This window comes from Cherax quadricarinatus, chromosome 15 (assembly GCF_038502225.1).
Source record: "Cherax quadricarinatus isolate ZL_2023a chromosome 15, ASM3850222v1, whole genome shotgun sequence".
Lineage (NCBI taxonomy): Eukaryota > Metazoa > Arthropoda > Malacostraca > Decapoda > Parastacidae > Cherax > Cherax quadricarinatus.
This window is the reverse complement of record NC_091306.1, coordinates 37,252,159-37,277,257: the sequence shown is the minus strand read 5'-3', so window position 1 is coordinate 37,277,257 and position 25,099 is coordinate 37,252,159. Positions and strand designations below refer to the sequence as shown.

Sequence of the window (25,099 nt, the reverse complement as noted above, 5' to 3'; positions counted from 1 at the left end):
ACTGAGGCAGATAATAGGATTGATCCCATTACCATTCATGATGCTGTCAAGTTGGCTAACAATATCCTCCATCCCAGCCCCAGGAAAGCAAACCCTCTGTCTCCTACTCCTATCCTTCAAGCAGAAGGCCTTATCCATATAGCTAACCTGGCTATCCCCAACAACAATATTTTTACCTTCCTTGGTGTCGTTCGTCGTGACATTCCCAGTAGTCAACTCACATTTGTTGGGTAGCACGGAGAATGCATTAGATGTTTCCACAGCAGTCTCTTCTTCATCGTTTCTACCTTTCCATTCGTCTTCTTTATCATCAACTTTGTTCCATGCTGTCCAGCCACTGTCCAGGTTCCCTTCTTGACCTGAGGTCTCACAACAGGAGGACTACTACAAATCCTCGTTTTCCTCAGTCAATCACCGTATCTCCATCTTCGCTGCCCTCAATTCTTCCTTAAGCTGCTGGTAAAGTTGCTCGATGAAGGGCATCTTGGCTCAGTCCAAGGAGAGTACACTAGACACGTCCTTACTGAGCTAAGGAGGAGGAGAGGAGGAGTTTGAGGTAATCAGTCCCTCAGCCTGGAGTCGATGTGAACACATCGACTCCAGACTGAGGGACTGATTACCTCAAACTCCTCCTCTCCTTATACCTTCCTGCTTTGTATAAGACGGATGAAGTCACTGTGCGGCATAATGTTTCTTCAATGAAGATTCCCATATGTTGCGTAAGTGTCTTAATTCTTTAATAATTCTATTTACTCATGTGCAAGTCCCACTCTAATCCAACCCCTCTCACTCCTGTATTTATCCAACCTAAATTTGAAAGTACCCAAAGTTTTAGCTTCGACAGAACCTTGGGTAGCTTTAAAAAGAGATTGGACAAATATATGAGTGGGAGAGGCTGGGTATGATTGGTGTTGTAGGTACATAATAACATAAGAAAAGAGGAACACTGCAGTAGGCCTGTTGGCCATATTAGGCAGGTCCTTCACAGATGCAACCCACTAACAGAATAAATGTGCCCAAGCAATAAGTGTTGATAATTCTATACACTAATCTTGACTGACATCGAAGAAATGCTGAACATTGACAATGATACACCTGTTGTGCATTCATTGAGTGATGGTGAAATTAAATGAATTGTGATATATAAATAAGCCGTAGAGTTGATATTAGCATCATACTGAAGTATTTTGTCGTGCCTCCTAAGAGCAGGAATTCCGCTGGAACGGATTAATGCCATTTCAATTAATTTAAATGAGGAAAATTGACTCAGCATACAAACAAATCGAGATACGAACAAGGTCACAGAACGGATTAAATTCGTAAACCGAGGTTCCACTGTATCTCTCTATCACATTCATTTATTCAAAAAGAACAAACAGGTCTAATATAGACTCTATCACCTGATTTGGGCCTGTCATTTAATTCTAGTGATGAAAACCAAAAAATCTGTCCTAATACATGACCTTATTCTGGCTGCAGAATAAGGTTCAGGATCGTGGGACACTCCTGTGATGGCAAGTTAAACATGAATCTGTGGGAGTACAGAATATGGAAGACCAGACTGAGTTCAAAGTGATAGGAAAATCCTCGAACTAAGGTTGTGTTTTTTATGGCTCATCAGAACCAATACAGGTGAGCCTTGAACAACACAGGTTAGAACTACAAGGATTTTTTTCTATAAATATATTAGAAATTTTTTTAGAGATTTGCAACTGAAAAAAAATAAGAAAAAATTGGGTATGACATGAATGCATAAAATATATGAAGATACTAGTCTATTTAATTATTTACTACTATAAAATCATAGAATTGACGAGGTGGAAAATGTGAGTGGTGCACTGAAGAGTTTGTGGAGACGAAGACCTTTATCCATGAAAGCAAAGAGGGGAATGTATGAGACCATAATTATACCAATGCTTTCGTATGGCTGTAAGGCATGGGTTGTGAATGTTGCAACAAGGAAAAGGCTAGTGGCAGTGGAGATGTCATGTCTGAGGTAAATGTGTGGTGTGAATAAAATGCACAGAATCTATAGTTTGGAGATTAGGTGGTGTGGGATTACTAAAACTATTATCCAGAGGGCTGAGGAGGGGTTATTGAGATGGTTTGGATATGTAGAGAGGGTGGAACGAAACAGAATGACTTCCAGAGCGCATAAATCTGTAGTGGAGGGAAGGAGGGGTAGGGGTCAGCCTAGGATAGGAGGGAGGGGGTAAAGAAGATTTTGTGTGGAAGGGGTTTGGACTTCCAAGAAGTGTTCATGAGCATGTTAGATACGAGCAAATGGGTTTTAGGATTTGATGTGCTGCTGGAGTGTAAGCAAGGTAACATTTGTAAGAACATGGGAAAGGAGGAATGCTGTAGTAGGCCTGTTGGCCCATACTAGGCAGGTCCTTCACAAATCCAACCCACTAACAGAATAAACGTTACCCAAGCAATAAGCTTTGACAATTCTATTTACTCATGTGCAAGTCCCTCTCAAATCCAACCCTTCTCACTCATGTACTGGTCCAACCTAAATTTGAAACTACCCAAGGTTTTAGCTTTATTACTAGGCAGACTGTTCCACTCATCATCTACCCTATTAACAAACCAGTACAGTAGGGCCCCACTTATATGGCAGGTTAGGTTCCAGGCTACTGCCGGAAAGCAGAACACCATTTTTTCCACTTACAAATCCATATAACTAACAGATAACAAGTTTACACTAACATATATTAAATTAGCAATAGAATTAGGCATTAAAACAATAAAAAAATCAAAATACACACACAGTACACTCATTATTTACCTCAAAATATTCGTAGTCTTAATGTAGGGCAAAAGGTGAGTAGTATTTACTCTAGGAAGATAGGTGTGGTAGCCCTCCCGGCCACCCCACCAACATATAACATACTAAAACGATGATGAACCCTTTGAGGGTTTTGGCCGTACTAGTTCGGCTTACGACCCAGGGTTTTTGACGTACTAGTACGCCTAAATTCTAGCGCCCTCAAATCTAGTGGGAGAAAGCTGGTAGGCATACATAGGAAAGAATGGGTCTATGTGGTCAGTGTGCGCAGTATAAAAAAAATCCTGCAGCACACAGTGCATATTGAGAAAAAAAAACTTTGACCGTGTTTTTGGAATAAAACAGCGAATTTGCACTGTATTTTTGTATGGTATTTATTGTTGTATTCTAGTTTTCTTGGTCTCATTTTATAGAATAGAAGACATATTACAGAAATTGAGATGATTTTGACTGGTTTTACAATGAAAAGTACCTTGAAATTGAGCTCAAAGTAGCAGAAATGTTCGATTTTTACCAAAGTTCAAAAGTAAACAAATCATGCCAAGCGCCCAATACACGTCAACTGGTGAGTCTAATACATGTATTCTTTCACAAGTGCGCTGATATTATTTATACCATTTCTACACTAATGCAGCAGTCTGCATAACAGTAAATCTTCTACTTTTTGTAAGAATAAAAATTGAAAGTGGAAAGCCAAAGAAATGTAAGAGGGGCCAGGGGATGTGACTAACAAACAGAGGAAATGTTATTTTAGTGACAGGAATGTCTTTCTTGTTTATTCTGGACCCTATTTGGAAATTGGCATCTTTTGAAATTTGTGTGAAATTGGCAAAATTGCTAAATTCTGACCACAGTATTGGATAGTTGAAATCAGTAAATGGGTGGTTTCTTGTACTCATTCAATAGAAAAAATAGAGTTCTAGAGAAATAGTTATGATTTCTGTCGACTAGTACACTGGAATTGGCCAAAAATAGGGTTCAAAGTGGGCAAAATCGCCGATGCGTAAACATCGTCGAGACCGCTAACTTTGCGAGAGCATAATTCCCTAAGTTTTCCATCAAATTTCATACTTTTGGTGTCAATATGATCGGGAAAAGATTCTCTATTTTTTCATAAGAAAAAATAATTTTTTTTTAAATTTGGCCGACCCTGAGAACGAGTCTTGGAGAGGGCCTGTCGACCCTCAAAGAGTTAAAGCTCCATAGAGTGATAAAATGCATACACAGTATACCCACTACTTATCTTAAAATATCTGTAGTTTTTATGTAGAGTGAAAGGTGAAAAGTATTTATTTGTAGAAAGTGGTGTGGTAGGTAGGGTAGTATAGGGAAGCCTGCTTGGCCACCCTAACCCACTATGTAAACAGACAGACGATGTGTCTGGTTATGGTTCATAAACATTCATACAAACACCTTACACTGTGTACAAGTTGTCTCCACAGTGGTACAGTAGAATAAATAAAGATCAACACTTCCATTCTCATGTAATTTTTAGAAGGAATGACGCTCTGACAAATTATTATTATTATTATTATTATTATTATTTTTTTTTTCAACAAGTCGGCCGTCTCCCACCGAGGCAGGGTGACCCAAAAAAGAAAGAAAATCCCCAAAAAGAAAATACTTTCATCATCATTCAACACTTTCACCACACTCACACATTATCACTGTTTTTGCAGAGGTGCTCAGAATACAACAGTTTAGAAGCATATACGTATAAAGATACACAACATATCCCTCCAAACTGCCAATATCCCAAACCCCTCCTTTAAAGTTCAGGTATTGTACTTCCCATTTCCAGGACTCAAGTCCGACTATATGAAAATAACCGGTTTCCCTGAATTCCTTCACTAAATATTACCCTGCTCACACTCCAACAGATCATCAGGTCCCAAGTACCATTCGTCTCTATTCACTCCTATCTAACACGCTCACGCACGCTTGCTGGAAGTCCAAGCCCCTCGCCCACAAAACCTCCTTTACCCCCTCTCTCCAACTCTTTCGCGGACGACCCCTACCCCGCCTTCCTTCCCCTATAGATTTATATGCTTTCCATGTCATTCTACTTTGATCCATTCTCTCTAAATGACTAAACCACCTCAACAACCCCTCTTCTGCCCTCTGACTAATACTTTTATTAACTCCAGACCTTTTCCTAATTTCCACACTCCAAATTTTCTGCATAATATTTACACCACACATTGCCCTTAGACAGGACATCTCCACTGCCTCCAACCGTCTCCTCGCTGCTGCATTTACCACCCAAGCTTCTCACCCATATAAGAGTGTTGGTACTACTATACTTTCATACATTCCCTTCTTTGCCTCCATAGATAACGTTTTTTGACTCATCATATACCTCAATGCACAACTCACCTTTTTTCCCTCATCAATTCTATGATTAACCTCATCCTTCATAAATCCATCCGCCGACACGTCAACTCCCAAGTATCTGAAAACATTCACTTCTTCCATACTCCTCCTCCCCAATTTGATATCAATTTTTTCTTTATCTAAATCATTTGATACCCTCATCACCTTACTCTTTTCTGTACGAAAGGTATATAATACCGACAAGATGAGAGTAAGACACATGTGCAACATCTGGGTATCTTTATTGTAGACGTTTCGCCATCCAGTGGCTTTATCAATACAAATTCCAGGACATAACTTGAAGACAGTAGAACTATGTACAGAAGATGAGGTAATCAGTCCCTCAACCTAGGAGTAGGTGCGAACAGCACCATAGTCGTGGAGATTCTGAAGCAGAAGAAAGAATCCTGGCTCCTACTCCTCCTACAACCTACTCCTAGGTTGAGGGACTGATTACCTCATCTTCTGTACATAGTTCTACTGTCTTCAAGTTATGTCCTGGAATTTGTATTGATAAAGCCACTGGATGGCGAAACGTCTACAATAAAGATACCCAGATGTTGCACATGTGTCTTACTCTCATCTTGTCGGTATTATATACCTTTCGTACACAACTTGTCAGACACTGCAACATCATGGAATCTTAACTCTGAGGACATGTACATAACCTTCACAACTACGACTACTACTACAACTAACCCATCTCTTTGGGAAGGACCTACTTCCACTGGGGAATCCCGCCCACCAGTGAATTTGCCCTCGTCTGCTTCACCTGACGTTACTATAAAAGCGCCAGGATTCTTTCTTCTGCTTCAGAATCTCCACGACTATGGTGCTGTTCGCACCTACTCCTAGGTTGAGGGACTGATTACCTCATCTTCTGTACATAGTTCTACTGTCTTCAAGTTATGTCCTGGAATTTGTATTGATAAAGCCACTGGATGGCGAAACGTCTACAATAAAGATACCCAGATGTTGCACATGTGTCTTACTCTCATCTTGTCGGTATTATATACCTTTCGTACACAACTTGTCAGACACTGCAACATCATGGAATCTTGGAACTCTGAGGACATGTACATAACCTTCACAACTACGACTACTACTACAACTAACCCATCTCTTTGGGAAGGACCTACTTCCACTGGGGAATCCCGCCCACCAGTGAATTTGCCCTCGTCTGCTTCACCTGACGTTACTATAAAAGCGCCAGGATTCTTTCTTCTGCTTCAGAATCTCCACGACTATGGTGCTGTTCGCACCTACTCCTAGGTTGAGGGACTGATTATCTCATCTTCTGTACATAGTTCTACTGTCTTCAAGTTATGTCCTGGAATTTGTATTGATAAAGCCACTGGATGGCGAAACGTCTACAATAAAGATACCCAGATGTTGCACATGTGTCTTACTCTCACCTTACTCTTTTCTATAGATGAGATTGCTAAGTTCAATTATCTTAAATGTCTTGTGAAGGGAGAACCCTATGAACTGATTAAGTCATTTCCGGTGGTTAAAGGTAATTATCAAATAGCCTTACGTGTCTTAGCAGACAATTACTTTGATGATGACAAGGGAGTTAAAAGATAAAGAATCACACACAAAGTGGGAGTTGTCACAGCTGCTCTTTGCTGATGACACTGTGCTCTTGGGAGATTCTGAAGAGAAGTTGCAGAGATTGGTGGATGAATTTGGTAGGGTGTGCAAAAGAAGAAAATTAAAGGTGAATACAGGAAAGAGTAAGGTTATGAGGATAACAAAAAGATTAGGTGATGAAAGATTGAATATCAGATTGGAGGGAGAGAGTATGGAGGAGGTGAATGTATTCAGATATTTGGGAGTGGACGTGTCAGCGGATGGGTCTATGAAAGATGAGGTGAATCATAGAATTGATGAGGGGAAAAGAGTGAGTGGTGCACTTAGGAGTCTGTGGAGACAAAGAACTTTGTCCTTGGAGGCAAAGAGGGGAATGTACGAGAGTATAGTTTTACCAACGCTCTTATATGGGTGTGAAGCATGGGTGACGAATGTTGCAGCGAGGAGAAGGCTGGAGGCAGTGGAGATGTCATGTCTGAGGGCAATGTGTGGTGTGAATATAATGCAGAGAATTCGTAGTTTGGAAGTTAGGAGGAGGTGCGGGATTACCAAAACTGTTGTCCAGAGGGCTGAGGAAGGGTTGTTGAGGTGGTTCGGACATGTAGAGAGAATGGAGTGAAACAGAATGACTTCAAGAGTGTATCAGTCTGTAGTGGAAGGAAGGCGGGGTAGGGGTCGGCCTAGGAAAGGTTGGAGAGAGGGGGTAAAGGAGGTTTTGTGTGCAAGGGGCTTGGACTTCCAGCAGGCATGCGTGAGCGTGTTTGATAGGAGTGAATGGAGACAAATGATTTTTAATACTAGACGTGCTGTTGGAGTGTGAGCAAAGTAACATTTATGAAGGGGTTCAGGGAAACCGGCAGGCCGGACTTGAGTCCTGGAGATGGGAAGTACAGTGCCTGCACTCTGAAGGAGGGGTGTTAATGTTGCAGTTTAAAAACTGTAGTGTAAAGCACCCTTCTGGCAAGACAGTGATGGAGTGAATGATGGTGAAGCTTTTCTTTTTCGGGCCACCCTGCCTTGGTGGGAATCGGCCAGTGTGATAATAATAATAAAAATATTCTCCTTCTCTTCTACACACCCTAACCTGAGCCTCACTATCCTCATAAAAACTCTTTACAGTATTTAGAAACTTACCACCTATTCCATATACTTGCAACATCTGCCACATTGCTCCTCTATCCACTCTATCATATCCTTTTCTAAATCCATAAATGCAATAAAAACTTCCCTACCTTCATCTAAATACTGTTCACATATATGCTTCAATGTAAACACTTGATCTACACATCCCCTACCCACTCTGAAACCTCCTTGCTCATCCGCAATCCTACATTCTGTCTTACCTCTAATTCTTTCAATTACAACCCTACCGTACACTTTTCCTGGTATACTCAGTAAACTTATTCCTCTATAATTTTTACAATCTCTTTTGTCCCCTTTCCCTTTATATAATGGGACTATACATGCTCTCTGCCAATCCCTAGGTACCTTCCCCTCTTTCATACATTTATTAAACAAAAGTACCAACCACTCCAACACTATATTTCCCCCTGCTTTTAACATTTCTGTCATGATCCCATCAGTTCCAGCTGCTTTACCCACGTTCATTCTACGTAATGCCTCACGTACCTCCCCCACACTTACATTCTGCTCTTCTTCACTCCTAAAAGATGGTATACCCCCCTGACCTGTGCATGAAATTACCGCCTCCCTTTCTTCCTTAACATTTAAAAGTTCCTCAAAATATTCTCGCCATCTACCTAATACCTCCATTTCCTCATCTACTAACTCCCCTACTCTGTTTTTAACTGACAAATCCATTCTTTCCTTGGCTTTCTTAATTTATTTAACTCACTCCAAAATTTTTTCTCATTTTCATTAAAATTTTTGGACAGTGCCTCTCCCACTCTATCATCCGCTCTCCTTTTGCACTCTCTCACCACTCTCTTCACCTTTCTTTTACTCTCCATATACTCTGCTCTTCTTATATCACTTCTGCTTTGTAAAAACCTCTCATAAGCTACCTTTTTCTCTTTTATCACACCCTTTACTTCATCATTCCACCAATCACTCCTCTTTTCTCCTGCCCCCCACCCTCCTATAACCACAAATTTCTGCCCCACATTCTAATACTGCATTTTTAAAACTATTCCAACCCTCTTCAACCCCCCCCACTACTCATCTTCGCACTAGCCCACCTTTCTGCCAATAGTCGCTTATATCTCACCCAAACTTCCTCCTCCCTTAGTTTATACACTTTCACCTCCCTCTTACTTGTTGTTGCCACCTTCCTCTTTTCCCATCTACCTCTTACTCTAACTGTAGCTACAACTAAATAATGATCCGATATATCAGTTGACCCTCTTTAAACATGTACATCCTGGAGCCTACCCATCAACCTTTTATCCACCAATACATAATCTAACTACTTTCATTACGTGCTACATCATACCTTGTATATTTATTTATCCTCTTTTTCATAAAATATGTATTACTTATTACCAAATCTCTTTCTACACATAGCTCAATTAAAGGCTCCCCATTTACATTTACCCCTGGCACCCCAAATTTACCTACTACTCCCTCTATAACATTTTTACCCACTTTAGCATTGAAATCCCCAACCACCATTACTCTCACACTTGATTCAAAACTCCCCACACATTCACTCAACATTTCCCAAAATCTCTCTCTCTCCTCTACACTTCGCTCTTCTCCAGGTGCATACACGCTTACTATAACCCACTTTTCACATCCAATCTTTATTTTACTCCACATAATCCTTGAATTAATAAATTTATAATCCCTCTTTTCCTGCCATAGCTTATCCTTCAACATTATTGCTACTCCTTCTTTAGCTCTAACTCTATTTGAAACCCGTGACCTAATCCCATTTATTCCTCTCCATTGAAACTCTCCCACCCCCTTCAGCTTTGTTTCACTTAAAGCCAGGACATCCAGCTTCTTCTCATTCATAACATCCACAATCATCTCTTTCTTATCATTTGCACAACATCCACGCACATTCAGATTTCTCACTTTGACAATTTTCTTCTTCTTATTCTTTTTAATAATCTTTACAGGAAAAGGGGTTACTAGCCCATTGTTCCCGGCATTTCAGTTGACTTTTACAACACGCATGGCTAACGGAGGAAAGATTCTTATTCCACTTCCCCATGGATATACAGTGGACCCCCGCATAACGATGGCATCGCATAGCGATTTTTCCGCATAACGATTACTTTTATCGCAAAATTTTTGCCCCGCATACCGATTAAAAACCCGCATACCGATTTTCGTCCGAGACGCGTCCAATGTGCCCTCAGCCAGCCTCACATGTGCCGCTCCGTCCCATTGTTTACCAGCCAGCCTCCGCGGTAACATCCAAGCATACACTCGGAATATTTCGTATTATTACAGTATTTTCGGTGCTGTTTCTGGAAAATAAGTGACCATGGGCCCCAAGAAAGCTTCTAGTGCCAACCCTACACCTCAAAGGGTAAGAATTACTATAGAGATGAAGAAAGAGATAATTGATAAGTAAGAAAGTGGAGTGCGTATAGCCGACCTAGTCAAGCTGTACAAGAAACCCCAATCAACCATCGCTACTATTGTGGGCACCAGAAAGACAATCAAGGAAGCTGTTCTTGCCAAAGGTTCAACTGTGTTTTCGAAACAAAGATCGCAATTGATGGAAGATGTTGAGAGACTCTTATTGGTGTGGATAAATGAAAAACAGATAGCAGGAGATAGCGTCTCTCAAGCGATCATATGTGAAAAGGCTAGGAAGTTGCATGACGATTTAATTAAAAAAATGCCTGCAACTAGTGATGATGTGAGTGAATTTAAGGCCAGCAAAGGTTGGTTTGAGAGATTTAAGAAGCGTAGTGGCATCCATAGTGTGATAAGGCATGGTGAGGCTGCCAGTTCGGACCACAAAGCGGCTGAAAAATATGTGCAGGAATTCAAGGAGTACATAGAAACTGAAGGACTGAAACCTGAACAAGTGTTTAATTGTGATGAAACAGGCCTGTTCTGGAAGAAAATGCCAAGCAGGACCTACATTACTCAGGAGGAAAAGGCACTCCCAGGACATAAGCCTATGAAAGACAGGCTTACTTTGTTGATGTGTGCCAATGCTACTGGTGATTGCAAAGTGAAGCCTTTATTAGTGTATCACTCTGAAACTCCCAGAGCGTTCAGGCAAAAGAATGTCCTCAAGGATAATTTGTGTGTGCTGTGGAGGGCAAACAGTAAGGCATGGGTCACTAGGGAATTTTTCTATAACTGGTTACACCATGCATTTGCCCCCAATGTGAAAAATTACCTAACTGAAAAGAAATTAGAACTTAAGTGCCTCCTGGTGTTAGACAATGCCCCTGGTCATCCTACAGACGTGGCAGAGCGACTTTATGGGGACATGAGCTTCATTAAGGTGAAGTTTTTGCCTCCTAATACCACTCCTCTCCTGCAGCCCATGGACCAGCAGGTTATTTCCAACTTCAAGAAACTGTACACAAAAGCTCTGTTTGAAAGGTGCTTTGTAATGACCTCAGAAACTCAACTGACTCTAAGAGAGTTTTGGAGAGATCACTTTAATATCCTCAATTGTGTAAACCTTATAGGTAAGGCTTGGGAGGAAGTGACAAAGAGGACCTTGAACTCTGCTTGGAAGAAACTGTGGCCAGAATGTGTAGACAAAAGGGATTTTGAAGGGTTTGAGGCTAACCCTGAGAATCCTGTGCCAGTTGAGGAATCCATTGTGGCATTGGGAAAGTCCTTGGGGTTGGAGGTTAGTGGGGAGGATGTGGAAGAGTTGGTGGAGGAGGACAATGAAGAACTAACCACTGATGAGCTGCTAGATCAACTTCAACAGCAAGAGGCCACACCTGAGGAAATTGCTTCGGAGGAGGGGAGAGAGAAATTGAAGAAGTTGCCTACTTCAAAGATTAAGGAAATCTGTGCAAAGTGGCTTGAAGTGCAAACCTTCATGGATGAAAATCACCCTCACACAGCTATTGCAAGCCGTGCTGGTGATTATTACACTGACAATGTTGTGAAACACTTTAGGCAAGTCATAAAGGAACGAGAGGTACAGGCCACTATGGACAGATATCTTGTGCGAAAGAAGTCCAGTGACTCTGAAGCTGGCCCTAGTGGCATTAAAAGAAGAAGGGAAGTAACCCCAGAAAAGGACTTACTACCTCAAGTCCTAATGGAAGGGGATTCCCCTTCTAAACACTAACACACTCTCTCCCCTCCTCCCATCCCATCAATCATCACCAGATCTTCAATAAAAGTAAGTGTCATTTAATTGTGCATGCCTTTTTCAGTTTGTGTGTATTAAAATTAACATTTCATGTGGTAAAAAAAAATTTTTTTTCATACTTTTGGGCGTCTTGCACGGATTAATTTTATTTCCATTATTTCTTATGGGGAAAATTCATTCGCATAACGATTATTTCGCATAACGATGAGCCCTCTTGCACGGATTAAAATCGTTAACCGGGGGTCCACTGTAAAAGGAAAAGTAATAAGGCCAAGAACTATTAAGATAAAATCAAAGAAAACTCAGATGAGTGTGTATAAATAAACGTGTACATGTATGTGTAGTGTGACCTTAGTGTAAGTAGAAGTAGCAAGACATACCTGTAATCTTGCATATTTATGAGACAGACAAAAGACACCAGCAATCCTACCATCATGTAAAACAATTACAGGCTTTCGTTTTACACTCACTTGGCAGGGCGGTAGTACCTCCCTGGGTTGTTGCTGTCTACCAACCTACTAATTATCTTAAGTTATTATTATTACAAGTTGTTATTATTATAATCATAATAAAAAAGAAGCACTAAACCCACAAGAGTCATGAATTGCTATATATAGAATGAAGGCACACGAAAAGAATATTTATCTACAGTTATCCCCCAGTGTTTGACTAGAGACAACGTAATTCTTCCGACACTCCTACAAAGCCTCTTTGTAAACAAATTTCATAATTATGTCAATTTTTATTCTCTGTGTGTATGTAAAGTATTTATATGCTATGTAACATGTTTCTTATATAATTTTGAAGAAAATATCAGAGATGGATTAATGAAAATGTCTATATTAACGTAAAATAAGACATTTAATGTGCTCAAGAGAGAGTATTATTACATAAGAACATATTACTATGGCATCACGAGTAGAGAAACTCTTAGTGATTATAATGTGTACCAGCATGCCAGTACAGTGTATAAGTATATTTAGGTACAGGTACACATAAGCATAATTATCAGAGTACATATAAAATATTCTCCATGGGGAAGTGGAATAGAATTCTTCCTCCGTAAGCCATGCGTGTTGTAAGAGGCGACTAAAATGCCGGGAGCAAGGGGCTAGTAACCTCTTCTCCTGTATATATTACTAAATGTAAAAGGAGAAACTTTCGTTTTTCCTTTTGGGCCACCCTGCCTTGGTGGGATACGGCCGGTGTGTTGAAAGAAGACATATAAAATATGCAATAACTTTAACCCTTTGACTGTTTCAGGCCCCTCTCTGAAACTGTCATTCTATGTCGCCAAATATTCAAAAAAAAAAAATTATTTTTTCTTATGAAAATGTTAAGATTATTTTTCTGAGTGTTTTAGTCCAAAAAAAAAATTTTTGCCATCGGTACTTACAGAGATATAGAGCCGTGAAGTTTGCAGAAAATGAGCCGCATATGGCAACAGCGGCGACTGCCGCTCACCAGGTAAACTTTAGTTTACTTGTAATTGAAGGTTTTTTGTTTTTTTCACTATTTTATTTTTTCACATAACTTATGTGGCCTATGAGACCAAAGTAAGGTGCAATGTATATATATACACTCGTTGTATACAACACAATAAGCACACAAACATAATTATCAATATATTGTTTACAAAACAAACAAACAAACAAAGTCCTCCCTCCTCCTCCTCCCTCCCTCCCTCCCTCCTCCCTCCCTCCCTCCTCCTCCCTCCCTCCCTCCTCCTCCTCCCTCCCTCCCTCCTCCTCCTCCCTCCCTCCCTCCTCCTCCCTCCCTCCCTCCCTCCTCCTCCCTCCCTCCCTCCCTCCTCCTCCCTCCCTCCCTCCCTCCTCCTCCCTCCCTCCCTCCCTCCTCCTCCCTCCCTCCCTCCCTCCTCCTCCCTCCCTCCCTCCCTCCTCCTCCCTCCCTCCCTCCCTCCTCCTCCCTCCCTCCCTCCCTCCCTCCTCCTCCCTCCCTCCCTCCCTCCCTCCTCCTCCCTCCCTCCCTCCCTCCTCCTCCCTCCCTCCCTCCCTCCTCCTCCCTTCCTCCTCCTCCCTTCCTCCTCCTCCCTTCCTCCTCCTCCTCCTCCTCCTCCCTTCCTCCTCCTCCTCCCTTCCTCCCTTCCTCCTCCTCCCTTCCTCCTCCCTTCCTCCCTTCCTCCTCCTCCCTTCCTCCTCCTCCTCCTCCCTTCCTCCCTTCCTCCTCCTCCTTCCCTTCCTCTTCCTCCTCCTCCTCCTCCTCCTCCTCCTCCTTCCCTTCCTCCTCCTCCTCCTCCTTCCCCTTCTCCTCCTCATCCTCCTCCTCCTCCTCCTCCTCCTCCTCCTCCTCCTCCTCCTCCTCCTCCTCCTCCTCCTCCTCCTCCTCCTCCTCCTCCTCCTCCTCCTCCTCCTCCTCCTCCTCCTCCTCCTCCTCCTCCTCCTCCTCCTCCTCGTGTGCGAGTGTGTGGCTTATAATTGTTTTGAGTCAGAAGTCGGCAGCTGTCAAAGTGACATATTGTCTCATTAGTCACTACCCCTACCGCCTGTCATAACAATGGGGTCGGATGCTGCTTCCCCTCCTCCATTCTATCTAATTATCTTTCTCCCTCATTCTATATCTTTCAATCTGTCTCTCTTTCTATCTGTCTGCCTATCTCTGTCTCACAGGTACACATAAATACAAGTATACATAGTGTAAATTACCTAGGATAACCCAAGAAATCCAGACAAAGTGTTATACTCTGCTTGAAGATGTGAGTAAACGTGATGACACAGTTTTGTGGCTCTCTCTGAGATAGAGAGCTAGATGGACAGACAGGGAGCTTGACAGACAGACAAATAGACAGACAGAAATGTTTGTGTACCAGCAAAAACAAAGGGAGGGCGATGGTCATGTAATATTACCCTCCTTTAAGCTCATCAAAGTCAGCTCTTATCAGATGTTATCTCCCCTTATCTTGTCACTGTCATGGGGTGGACTTTTTTTTTTCTTGCTTCAAGGGAACAATATTATTACATCTTCTTCTTCCTCCTCCTCCTCCTCCTCCTCCTCTTCTCCTCCTCCTCCTCCTCCTCCTTCCCTCCTCCTCCTCCTCCTCCTCCTCCTCCTCTTCCTCCCCTCCTCCCCCTCCTCCTCCTCCATTGCTTTTGGTCTCAAACTCCTCCAAATCATGAAATTGATCTTCACTGACACTTCCATCTGTGTTAGAGCATCACTTGGGAAGAGAAGAGTCCCAGATTTGCTGGGGAATCACATATTTCTTACCGCTAGACATGCTGAAAAAGAACAACTGAAATAGTATTCCCACAATGCACCACTGGCTCCCCGATTTTTTTTATATGGTGCACACTGACCATGGAGACCCATTCTCTCACATGTGGGCCTACCAGCTTTCTCCTGCTTGATTTGAAGCTGCTAGAATTTATGCGTATAAATACGTCAGAAACATTGGCTCGTAAGACGTATTTATACGTCGGAAACAGTCAAAGGGTTAAAACACTTGAAATTTTGTAAGTTTCCAGATATAACAGATGTGCTCACGGTGAATGTAAACAAACCGGGTGGGGCGTGATGTATTTGAAAGACTGCTTGCAGTATAGCAAATTTTGGTCATAATTGGAAATCACCATATTAGCGGAACGCTGCAAGGCAAAACGCCATAAAGCGGAGCACTACTGTACTTTCTTATTTTTTTTTTTTTTCAACAAGTCGGTCGTCTCCCACCGAGGCAGGGTGACCCAAAAAAAAAAAGAAAGAAAATCCCCAAAAAGAATATACTTTCATCATCATTCAACACTTTCACCACACTCACACATTATCACTGCTTTTGCAGAGGTGCTCAGAATACAACAGTTATATCCTTTCTAAATCTAAAATTGGTCTAATTTGAATCCATTATTGCGGGTTCTCTCTTGGAGGGATATCCTCAAAACCTTATTTATATCCTGTTTGTTAATACCCATCTTCCACTTATACACTTCGATAATGTCTCCCCTCATTCTTCATCTTGCAAGTGAGTGTAGTTTGAGGGTCTTCAGTCTCTCTTCATTCAAAAGATTTCTAATGCTATGTATTAATTTGGTCATTCCACGCTGAATGTTTTCCAACAAATTTCTGTCCATTTTGTAATATGGGGACCATAACTGAGCTGCATAATCTAGATGAGGCCTTACTAATGATCTATAAAGCTGTAATATAACCACTGGACTTCTGTTGCTTACACTTCTTGATATAAATCTTAGTAATCTGTTTGCCTTATTAAGTAAGCTTAGGCACTGCTGTCTTGGTTTAAGGTTGCTGCTTACCATAACCTCCAAGTCCTTTTTGCAATCTGTATGGCTAAGTTCTACATTATTTAACTTATAAGTGCTAGGGTTATGGACACTCCCCAGTTTCAAAATCTTGCATTTATCTACATTGAACTGCTTCTGCCACTTTTCTGACCAGGTACTGAGTTTGTCTAAATCCTCCTGAAGTTCCTTGATATCTACGTTTGAATCAATTATCCTACCTATCTTTTGTCATCAGTGAATTTGTTCATTTCACTAGTAATGCCTTCATCAAAGTCACTGATATATATTATAAACAACAATGGGCCTAAGACTGATCCCTGTGGAATGCCACTTGCTACAAATCCCCACTCAGATTTAACCCCATTTATGCACACTCTCCGCTTCCTGTCTGTGAGCCATGACTCGATCCATGACAGCACTTTTCCTCCAATCCCACAAGCTGCCACTTTCTGTAACAGTCTTTGGTGTGGTACTCTATCAAATGCCTTACTAAAATCCAAATAAACAATATCAAATTCTTTATCGTGATCAACGGCCTCAAAAGCTTTACTGAAGAAAGTTAGTAAATTAGTTAGGCAGAAATGGCCCCTCGTGAATCCATGCTGAGTGTCATTAATCAAATCAGCTATAATTGCCTCTAATAATATGCCTACAATTGAGGCTAAGCTTATTGGGCGGTAATTTGATGGTAACGACTTGTCCCCTGCTTTCAAAATAGGAATTACATTAGCCATCTCCCACACATCAGATAATACACCTGTTTAAAAAATATGCAACATTACAGGTATGTCTTGCTACTTCTACTTACACTTAGGTCACACTACACATACATGTACACATTTGTTTATACACACTAATCTGAGTTTTGCAAGAAAGGTATAAAATACCGACAATAAAGCCACTGGATGGCGAAACGTCTACAATAAAGATATCCAGATGTTGCACATGTGTCTTAACTTTCATATTGTCGGTATTTTATACCTTTCTTGCACAACTTGTCAGACACTGCAACATCATGGAATCTTGGTTCAGAGGACATCTACAAGACCTTCTTCACGGCTGCTACAACTAACCCATCTCTTTGGGAAGGACCTACTTCCGCTGGGAAATCCTGCTTACCAGCGACTATGCCCTCGTCTGCTGCACGTCCTTATCCACTGATGCCTATATAACCGCCAGTCTTCTTGCCTTTGTTCCAGATTCTCCTCCACCATGATGCTGTGAACACTAACTCCAAGGCTGAGGGGCTGATTACCTCATCTTTTTGTATATAGTTCTACTGCCTTCTAATTATGTCCTAGAATCTGTATTGATAAAGCCACTGGATGGCAAAACGTCTACAATAAAGATATCCAAATGTTGCACATGTATCTTAACTTTCAATCTGAGTTTTCCTTGATTTTATCTTAATAGCTCTTGTTCTTATCACTTTTCCTATTATATCCATGGGGAAGTGGAATAAGAATCTTTCCTCCGTAAGCCATGAGTGTTGTAAAAGTCAACTAAAATGCCGGGAACAACGGGCTAGTAACCCCTTTTCCTGTAAAACTTACTAAAAGGAATAAGAAGAAGAAAATTGTCAAAGTGGGATGTCTGAATGTGTATGGATGTTGTGTGAATGATAAGAAAGAGATGATTGTGGATGTTATGAATGAAAAGAAGCTGGATATCCTGGCTTTAAGTGAAACAAAGCTGAAGGGGGTGGGTGAGTTTCAGTGGAGAGGAATAAATGGGATTAGGTCAGGGGTTTCAAACAGAGTTAGAGCTAAAGAAGGAGTAGCAATAATGTTGAAGGATAAGCTATGGCAGAAAAAGAGGGATTATAAATGTATTAATTCAAGGATTATGTGAAGCAAAATAAAGGCTGGATGTGAAAAGTGGGTTATAGTAAGCGTATATGCAACTGGAGAAGAGAGAAGTGTAGAGGAGAGAGAGAGATTTTGGAAAAGTTGAGTGAATGCGTGGGGAGTTTTGAACCAAGTGTGAGAGTACTTCTGGTTGAGGATTTCAATGCTAAAGTGGGTAAAAAAGTTGTGGAGAGACTAGTAGGTAAATTTGGGGTGCCAGGGGTAAATGAAAATGGGGAACCTTTAACCCTTTGAGGGTTTCGGCCGTACTAGTACGGCTTACGACCCAGGGTTTTTGAAGTACTAATACGCCTAAATTCTAGCGCCCTCAAATCTAGTGGGAGAAAGCTGGTGGGCCTACATATGAAAGAATAGGTCTATGTGGTCAGTGTGCACAGTATAAAAAAAATCCTGCAGCACACAGTGCATGAGAAAAAAAAAACTTTGACCGTTTTTTTGGAATAAAACAGCGTCTTTGCACTGTATTTTTGTATGGTATTTATTGTTGTATTCTAGTTTTCTTCTTTCAGTTTATAGAATGGAAGACATATTACAGAAATTGAGATAATTTTGACTGGTTTTACAATGAGAAGTACCTTGAAACTGAGCTCAAAGTAGAAGAAATGTTCGATTTTTACCAAAAGTTCAAATCAAGCCAAGCGTCCAATACATGTCAACTGGTGAGTCTAATATTCTTTCGCAAGTGCACCAATATTATTTATACCATTTTTTACACTAATGCAGTAGTCTGCATAACAGTAAATCTTCTATTTTTTGTGAGAATAAAAATTCAAAGTGGAAAGCAAAAGAATGTAAGAGGGGCCTTGAGACATGCCTAATGAACAGAGGAAATGTCATTTTAGTGCCAGGAATGTCTTTCTTGTTTATTCGGAAATTGGCATCTTTTGAAATTTGTGTGAAATTGGCAAAATTGCTAAATTCTGACCACTGTACTGGATAGTTGAAATTGGTAAATGGGTGGTTTCTTGCACTCATTCGATAGAAAAAATGGAGTTCTAGCAAAATATTCATGTTTTTTGTCGACTAGTACAGTGGAATTGGCTGAAAATTGAGCTCAAAGTGGGCAAAATCGCCGATGCGTAAACATTGCCGAGACCACTAACTTTGCAAGAGCATAATTCCCTAAGTTTTCCATCAAATTTCATACTTTTGGTGTCATTATGATCGGGAAAATATTCTCTATATTTTCATAAGAAAAAAAAAAAATTTTTTTTTAACCCCTTCAGGGTCCAAGGCCAAAATCTGAAGTGGTGCCCCAGTGTCCAAGAATTTATAAAAAAAAAAATTATTTTTTCGTATGAAATGGTAGAGAATCTTTTTGTGAAGGTAATAAAACAAAAAGTATGAAATTTGATGGAAAACTGACGAAATTATGCTCTCGCGAATTTTGATGTGTCAGCGATATTTACAAATCGGCGATTTTGCCGAATTTGACTCCCATTTTAGGCCAATTACATTATTCCAGTCGACCAAATTCTTAGCTATTTCACTAGTAATGCTTCTATTCAATCGATTGAGCACAAGAAATCGCCAAGTCAACTGTTTCAACTACAAAATAAAGTGATTGGAAATTGGTAATTTGGCCAATTTAACAAAAAGTTCAAAATATTCCAATTTAAAAATAGGGTCCAGAATAAACAATGTAGGTATTCCTGGGACTAAACTAACATTTCCTCTGTTCATTAGTTATGTTTTGAGGCTTTACAAATAAATTCCAATTTGAATTTTTATTCACATAATGAATTTTTATTCACACCAAAAAATAGAAGATTTACTGTTATGCAATATTGTAATAATTGTATAAATATCATCACCACATTTGTGAATGTATATTAGACCCACCAGCTGGTGTGTATTAGATGTGTGAGGTGGTTTGTTTACTCCTGAACATCGGCAAAAATTTAACAATTCCGCTACTTTGAGCTCAGTTTCAAGCCATTTCCAGCGCTAAAACCAATGAAAATCATCTCTAATTCTGTAATATGTCTGTATTCTCTCATATCTAGGCCCAAATGTACCACTCACAGTTTATCAGAGTGAGCTGAGCTCATGACATAGATCTACGGTTTGGACCCTGAACGTAAAGCCGTAGATCTACGGGACAGACCCTGAAAGGGTTAAATTTGGCTGACCCTGAGAACAAGTCTCGGAGAGGGCCTGTCGACCCTCAAAGGGTTAATTGAGCTATGTGTAGAAAGAGGTTTGGTAATAAGTAATACATATTTTATGAAAAAGAGGATAAATAAATATCCAAGGCATGATGTTGCATGTAATGAAAGTAGTTTGTTAGATTATGTATTGGTGGATAAAAGGTTCATGGGTAGGCTCCAGGATGTACACGTTTATAGAGGGGCAACTGATATATCGGATCATTATTTAGCTGTAGCTACAGTTAGAATAAGAGGTAGATGGGACAAGAGGAAAATGGCAACAACAAGTAAGAGAGAGGTGAAAGTGTACAGTGGACCCCCGGTTAACGATATTTTTTCACTCCAGAAGTATGTTCAGGTGCCAGTACTGACCGAATTTGTTCCCATAAGAAATATTGTGAAGTAGATTAGTCCATTTCAGACCCCCAAACATACACGTACAAACGCACTTACATAAATACACTTACATAATTGGTCGCATTCGGAGGTAATCGTTATGCGGGGGTCCACTGTATAAACTAAGGGAGGAGGTTAGGGTGAGATATAAGCAACTATTGGCAGAAAGGTGGGCTGGTGCAAGTGTCAGTAGTGGGAGAGTTGAAGAGGATTGGAATAGTTTTAAAAATGCTGTATTAGAATGTGGGGCAGAAGTTTGTGGTTATAGGAGGGTGAGTGCAGGAGGAAAGAGTGATTGGTGGAATGATGAAGTAAAGGGTGTGATAAAAGAGAAAAAGGTAGCTTATGAGAGGTTTTTACAAAGCAGAAGTGTTATAAGAAGAGTAGAGTATATGGAGAGTAAAAGAAAGGTGAAAAGAATGGTGAGAGAGTGCACAAGGAGAGCAGATGATAGAGTGGGAGAGGCATTGTCAAGAAATTTTAATGAAAATAAGAAAAAATTTTTGAGTGAGTTGAACAAGTTAAGAAAGCCTAGGGAATGAATGGATTTGTCAGTTAAAAGCAGAGTTGGGGAGTTAGCAGATAGGGAGATGGAGGTATTGGGTAGATGGCGAGAATATTTTGAGGAACTTTTAAATGTTGACGAAGAAAGTGAGGCTGTAATTTCATGCACTGGCCAGGGAGGTATACCATCTTTTAGGAGTGAAGAGCAGAATGTGAGTGTGGAAGAGGTGCATGAGGCATTACGTAGAATGAAAGGGGGTAAAGCAGCTGGAATTGACAGGATCATGATAGAAGTGTTAAAAGCGGAGGGGGGGGGATATAGTGTTGGAGCGGCTGATATTTTTGTTTAATAAATGTATGAAAGAGGGGAAGGTACCTAGGGATTGGCAGAGAGCATGTATAGTGCTGTTACATAAAGGGAAGGGGGACAAAAGAGATTGTAAAAATTATAGAGGAATAAGTTTACTGAGTATACAAGGAAAAGTGTACAGTAGGGTTATTATTGAAAGAATTAGAGGTAAGACAGAATGTAGGATTGTGGATGAGCAAGGATGTTTTAAGAGTGGGTAGGGGATGTGTAGATCAGGTGTTTACATTGAAGCATATATGTGAACAGTATCTAGATAAAGGTAGGGAACTTTTTATTGCATTTACGGGTTTAGAAAAGTCATACGATAGAGTGGATAGGGGAGCAATGTGGCAGATGTTGCAAGTACAGTGGACCCCCGATTTACGATATTTTTTCATTCCAGAAGTATGTTCAGGTGCCAGTACTGACCGAATTTGTTCCCATAAGGAATATTGTGAATTAGATTAGTCCATTTCAGACCCCCAAACATACACGTACAAACACACTTACATAAATACACTTACATAATTTGTTGCATTGGGAGGTGATCATAAAGCGGTGGTCCACTGTACAGTGGACCCTCGACCAATGATGGCATCGACTAACGATAAATCTGACCAGCGATACATTTTAACGCAAAAATTTTGCCTCGACTAGCGCTAAAAAACTCGACCAACACTATTCGTTCCGTCTGAGACGCGTCCACTTCTGGCCAGTATTTACAAGCCAGCCCGCCACCGTGTCGCCTCCAAGCATACAATCGGAACATTTCATATTATCACAGTCTTTTTAGTGATTGCACCTGCAAAATAAGTCACCATGGGCCCCAAGAAAGCTTCTAGTGCCAACCCTACAGCAAAAAAGGGTGAGAATTACTATGGATATGAAGAAAGAGATCATTGCTAAGTATGAATGTGGAGTGCGTGTCTCCGAGCTGGCCAGGTTGTACATAAAACCCCAATCAACCATCGCTACTATTGTGGCCAAGAAAGCGGCAATCAAGGAAGCTGTTCTTGCCAAAGGTGCAACTATGTTTTCGAAACTGAGATCGCAAGTGATAGAAGATGTTGAGAGACTGTTATTGGTGTGGATAAACGAAAAACAGATAGCAGGAGATAGCATCTCTCAAGCGATCATATGTGAAAAGGCTAGGAAGTTGCATGAGGATTTAATTAGAAAAATGCCAGCAACTAGTGGTGATGTGAGTGAATTTAAGGCCAGCAAAGGTTGGTTTTAGAGATTTAAGAATCGTAGTGGCATACATAGTGTAATAAGGCATGGTGAGGCTGCCAGTTTGGACCAAAAAGCAGCTGAAAAATATGTGCAGGAATTCAAGGAGTACATAGACAGTGAAGAATTGAAACCTGAACAAGTGTTTAATTGTGGCACTGACAATGTTGTGAAACACTTTAGGAATGTCATAAAGGAACGGGAGGTGCAGGCCTCTATGGACAGATATGTTGTGCGACAGAGGTCCAGTGGCTCTCAAGCTGGTCCTAGTGGCATTAAAAGAAGAAGGGAAGTAACCCCGAAAAAGGACTTGCCACCTCAAGTCCTAATGGAAGGGGATTCCCCTTCTAAACACTAACACCATCAACACTCTCCCCTCCTCCCATCCCATCAATCATCACCAGATCTTCAATAAAGGTAAGTGTCATGTAACTGTGCATGTCTTCTTCAGTTTGTTTGTATTAAAATTAATATTTCATGTGGCAAAATTTTTTTTTTAATATTTTTGGGTGCCTTGCACGGATTAATTTGATTTCCATTATTTCTTATGGGGAAAATTAACTCGACTAACGATAATTTCGATTAACGATGAGCTCTCAGGAACGGATTAATAACGCTGGTCGAGGGTCCACTGTATATGGAACAGGTAGTAAATTACTAAATGCTGTAAAGAGTTTTTATGAGGATAGTGAGGCTCAGGTTAGGGCATGTAGAAGAGAGGAAGACTACTTCCTGGTAAAAGTAGGTCTTAGACAGGGATGTGTAATGTCACCATGGTTGTTTAATATATTTATAGATGGGGTTGTAAAAGAAGTAAATGCTAGGGTGTTCGGGAGAGGGGTGGGATTAAACTATGGGGAATCAAATACAAAATGGGAACTGACACAGTTACTTTTTGCTGATGATACTGTGCTATGGGGGATTCTAAAGAAAAATTGCAAAGGTTAGTGGACGAGTTTGGGAGTGTGTGTAAAGGTAGAATGTTGAAAGTGAACACAGAAAAGAGTAAGGTGATGAGAGTATCAAATGATTTAGATAAAGAAAAATTGGATATCAAATTGGGGAGGAGGAGTATGGAAGAAGTAAATGTTTTCAGATATTTGGGAGTTGACGTGTCAGCGGATGGATTTATGAAGGATGAGGTTAATCATAGAATTGATGAAGGAAAAAAGAGCAGTGGTGCATTGAGGTACAGTGGACCCCCGACATTCGATGGCATCGACATTTGATAAATCCGACATTCGATGCATTTTAATGCAAAAATTTCGCCTCGACATTCAATTGAAAACCCGCTATTCGATACGATTCGTATGAGACGTATCCACGTGTTACCTGAACTGCCCCGTGTGTGCCAGTGTTTACAAGCCAGCTAGTGTGCGCGCATCTAAGGATACATTCGGTACATTCCATATTATCCATATTATCACTGCTTTTGGTGCTTGTTTCTGCAATATAAGTAACCATGGGCCCCAAGAAAGCTTCTAGTGCCAATCCTTCAAGAAAAAAGTTGCTAATGACTATTGAAATGAAGAAAGAGATAATTGCAAAGTACGAAAGTGGAGTGCGTGTGTCGGAGCTGGCCAGGTTGTACAGTAAACCCCGATCAACCATCTCTACTATAGTGAGCAGGAAAACGGCAATCAAGGAAGCTGTTGTTGCAAAAGGTGCAACTTTGCTTTCGAAACAGAGATCGCTAGTGTTAGAAGATGTTGAGAGACTGTTATTGGTGTGGATAAATGAAAAACAGATAGCATCTCTCAAGCGATCATTTGTGAAAAGGCTAAGCAGTTGCATGATGATTTGGTAAAGAAATTGCCTGCAACTAGTGGTGATGTGAGTGAATTTAAGGCCAGCAAAGGTTGGTTTGAAAGATTTAAGAATCGTAGTGGCATACACAGTGTGGTAAGGCATGGTGAGGCTGCCCTCCTCCCATCCCATCAATCATCACCAGATCTTCATTAAAGGTAAGTGTCAATTATTCTATTGTTATTAATCAATTGTTATTGTTGTTATTGTAATTATTCTATTGCATTAAACTTAATATTTCATGTGGTAATTTTTTTTTTTTTTCATACTTTTTGGGTGTCTTGCACGGATTAATTTGATTTCCATTATTTCTTATGGGGAAAATTAATTTGACTTTCAATATTTTCAACATTCGATGAGCTCTCAGGAACAGATTAATGTCGAATGTTGGGGGTCCACTGTATATGTGGGGACAAAAAACGTTATCTATGGAGGCAAAGAAGGGAATGTATGAAAGTATAGTAGTACCAACACTCTTATATGGGTGTGAAGTTTGGGTTGTAAATGCTGCAGTGAG

General features: G+C 40.6%; 1 protein-coding gene across 3 annotated transcripts in view; it reads right to left on the bottom strand.

The window, feature by feature from the left end:
• LOC128692049 (uncharacterized) overlaps positions 1-25,099 on the bottom strand; it is a 766,247-nt gene that overhangs the window by 86,883 nt on the left and 654,265 nt on the right. The window lies entirely within an intron of this gene.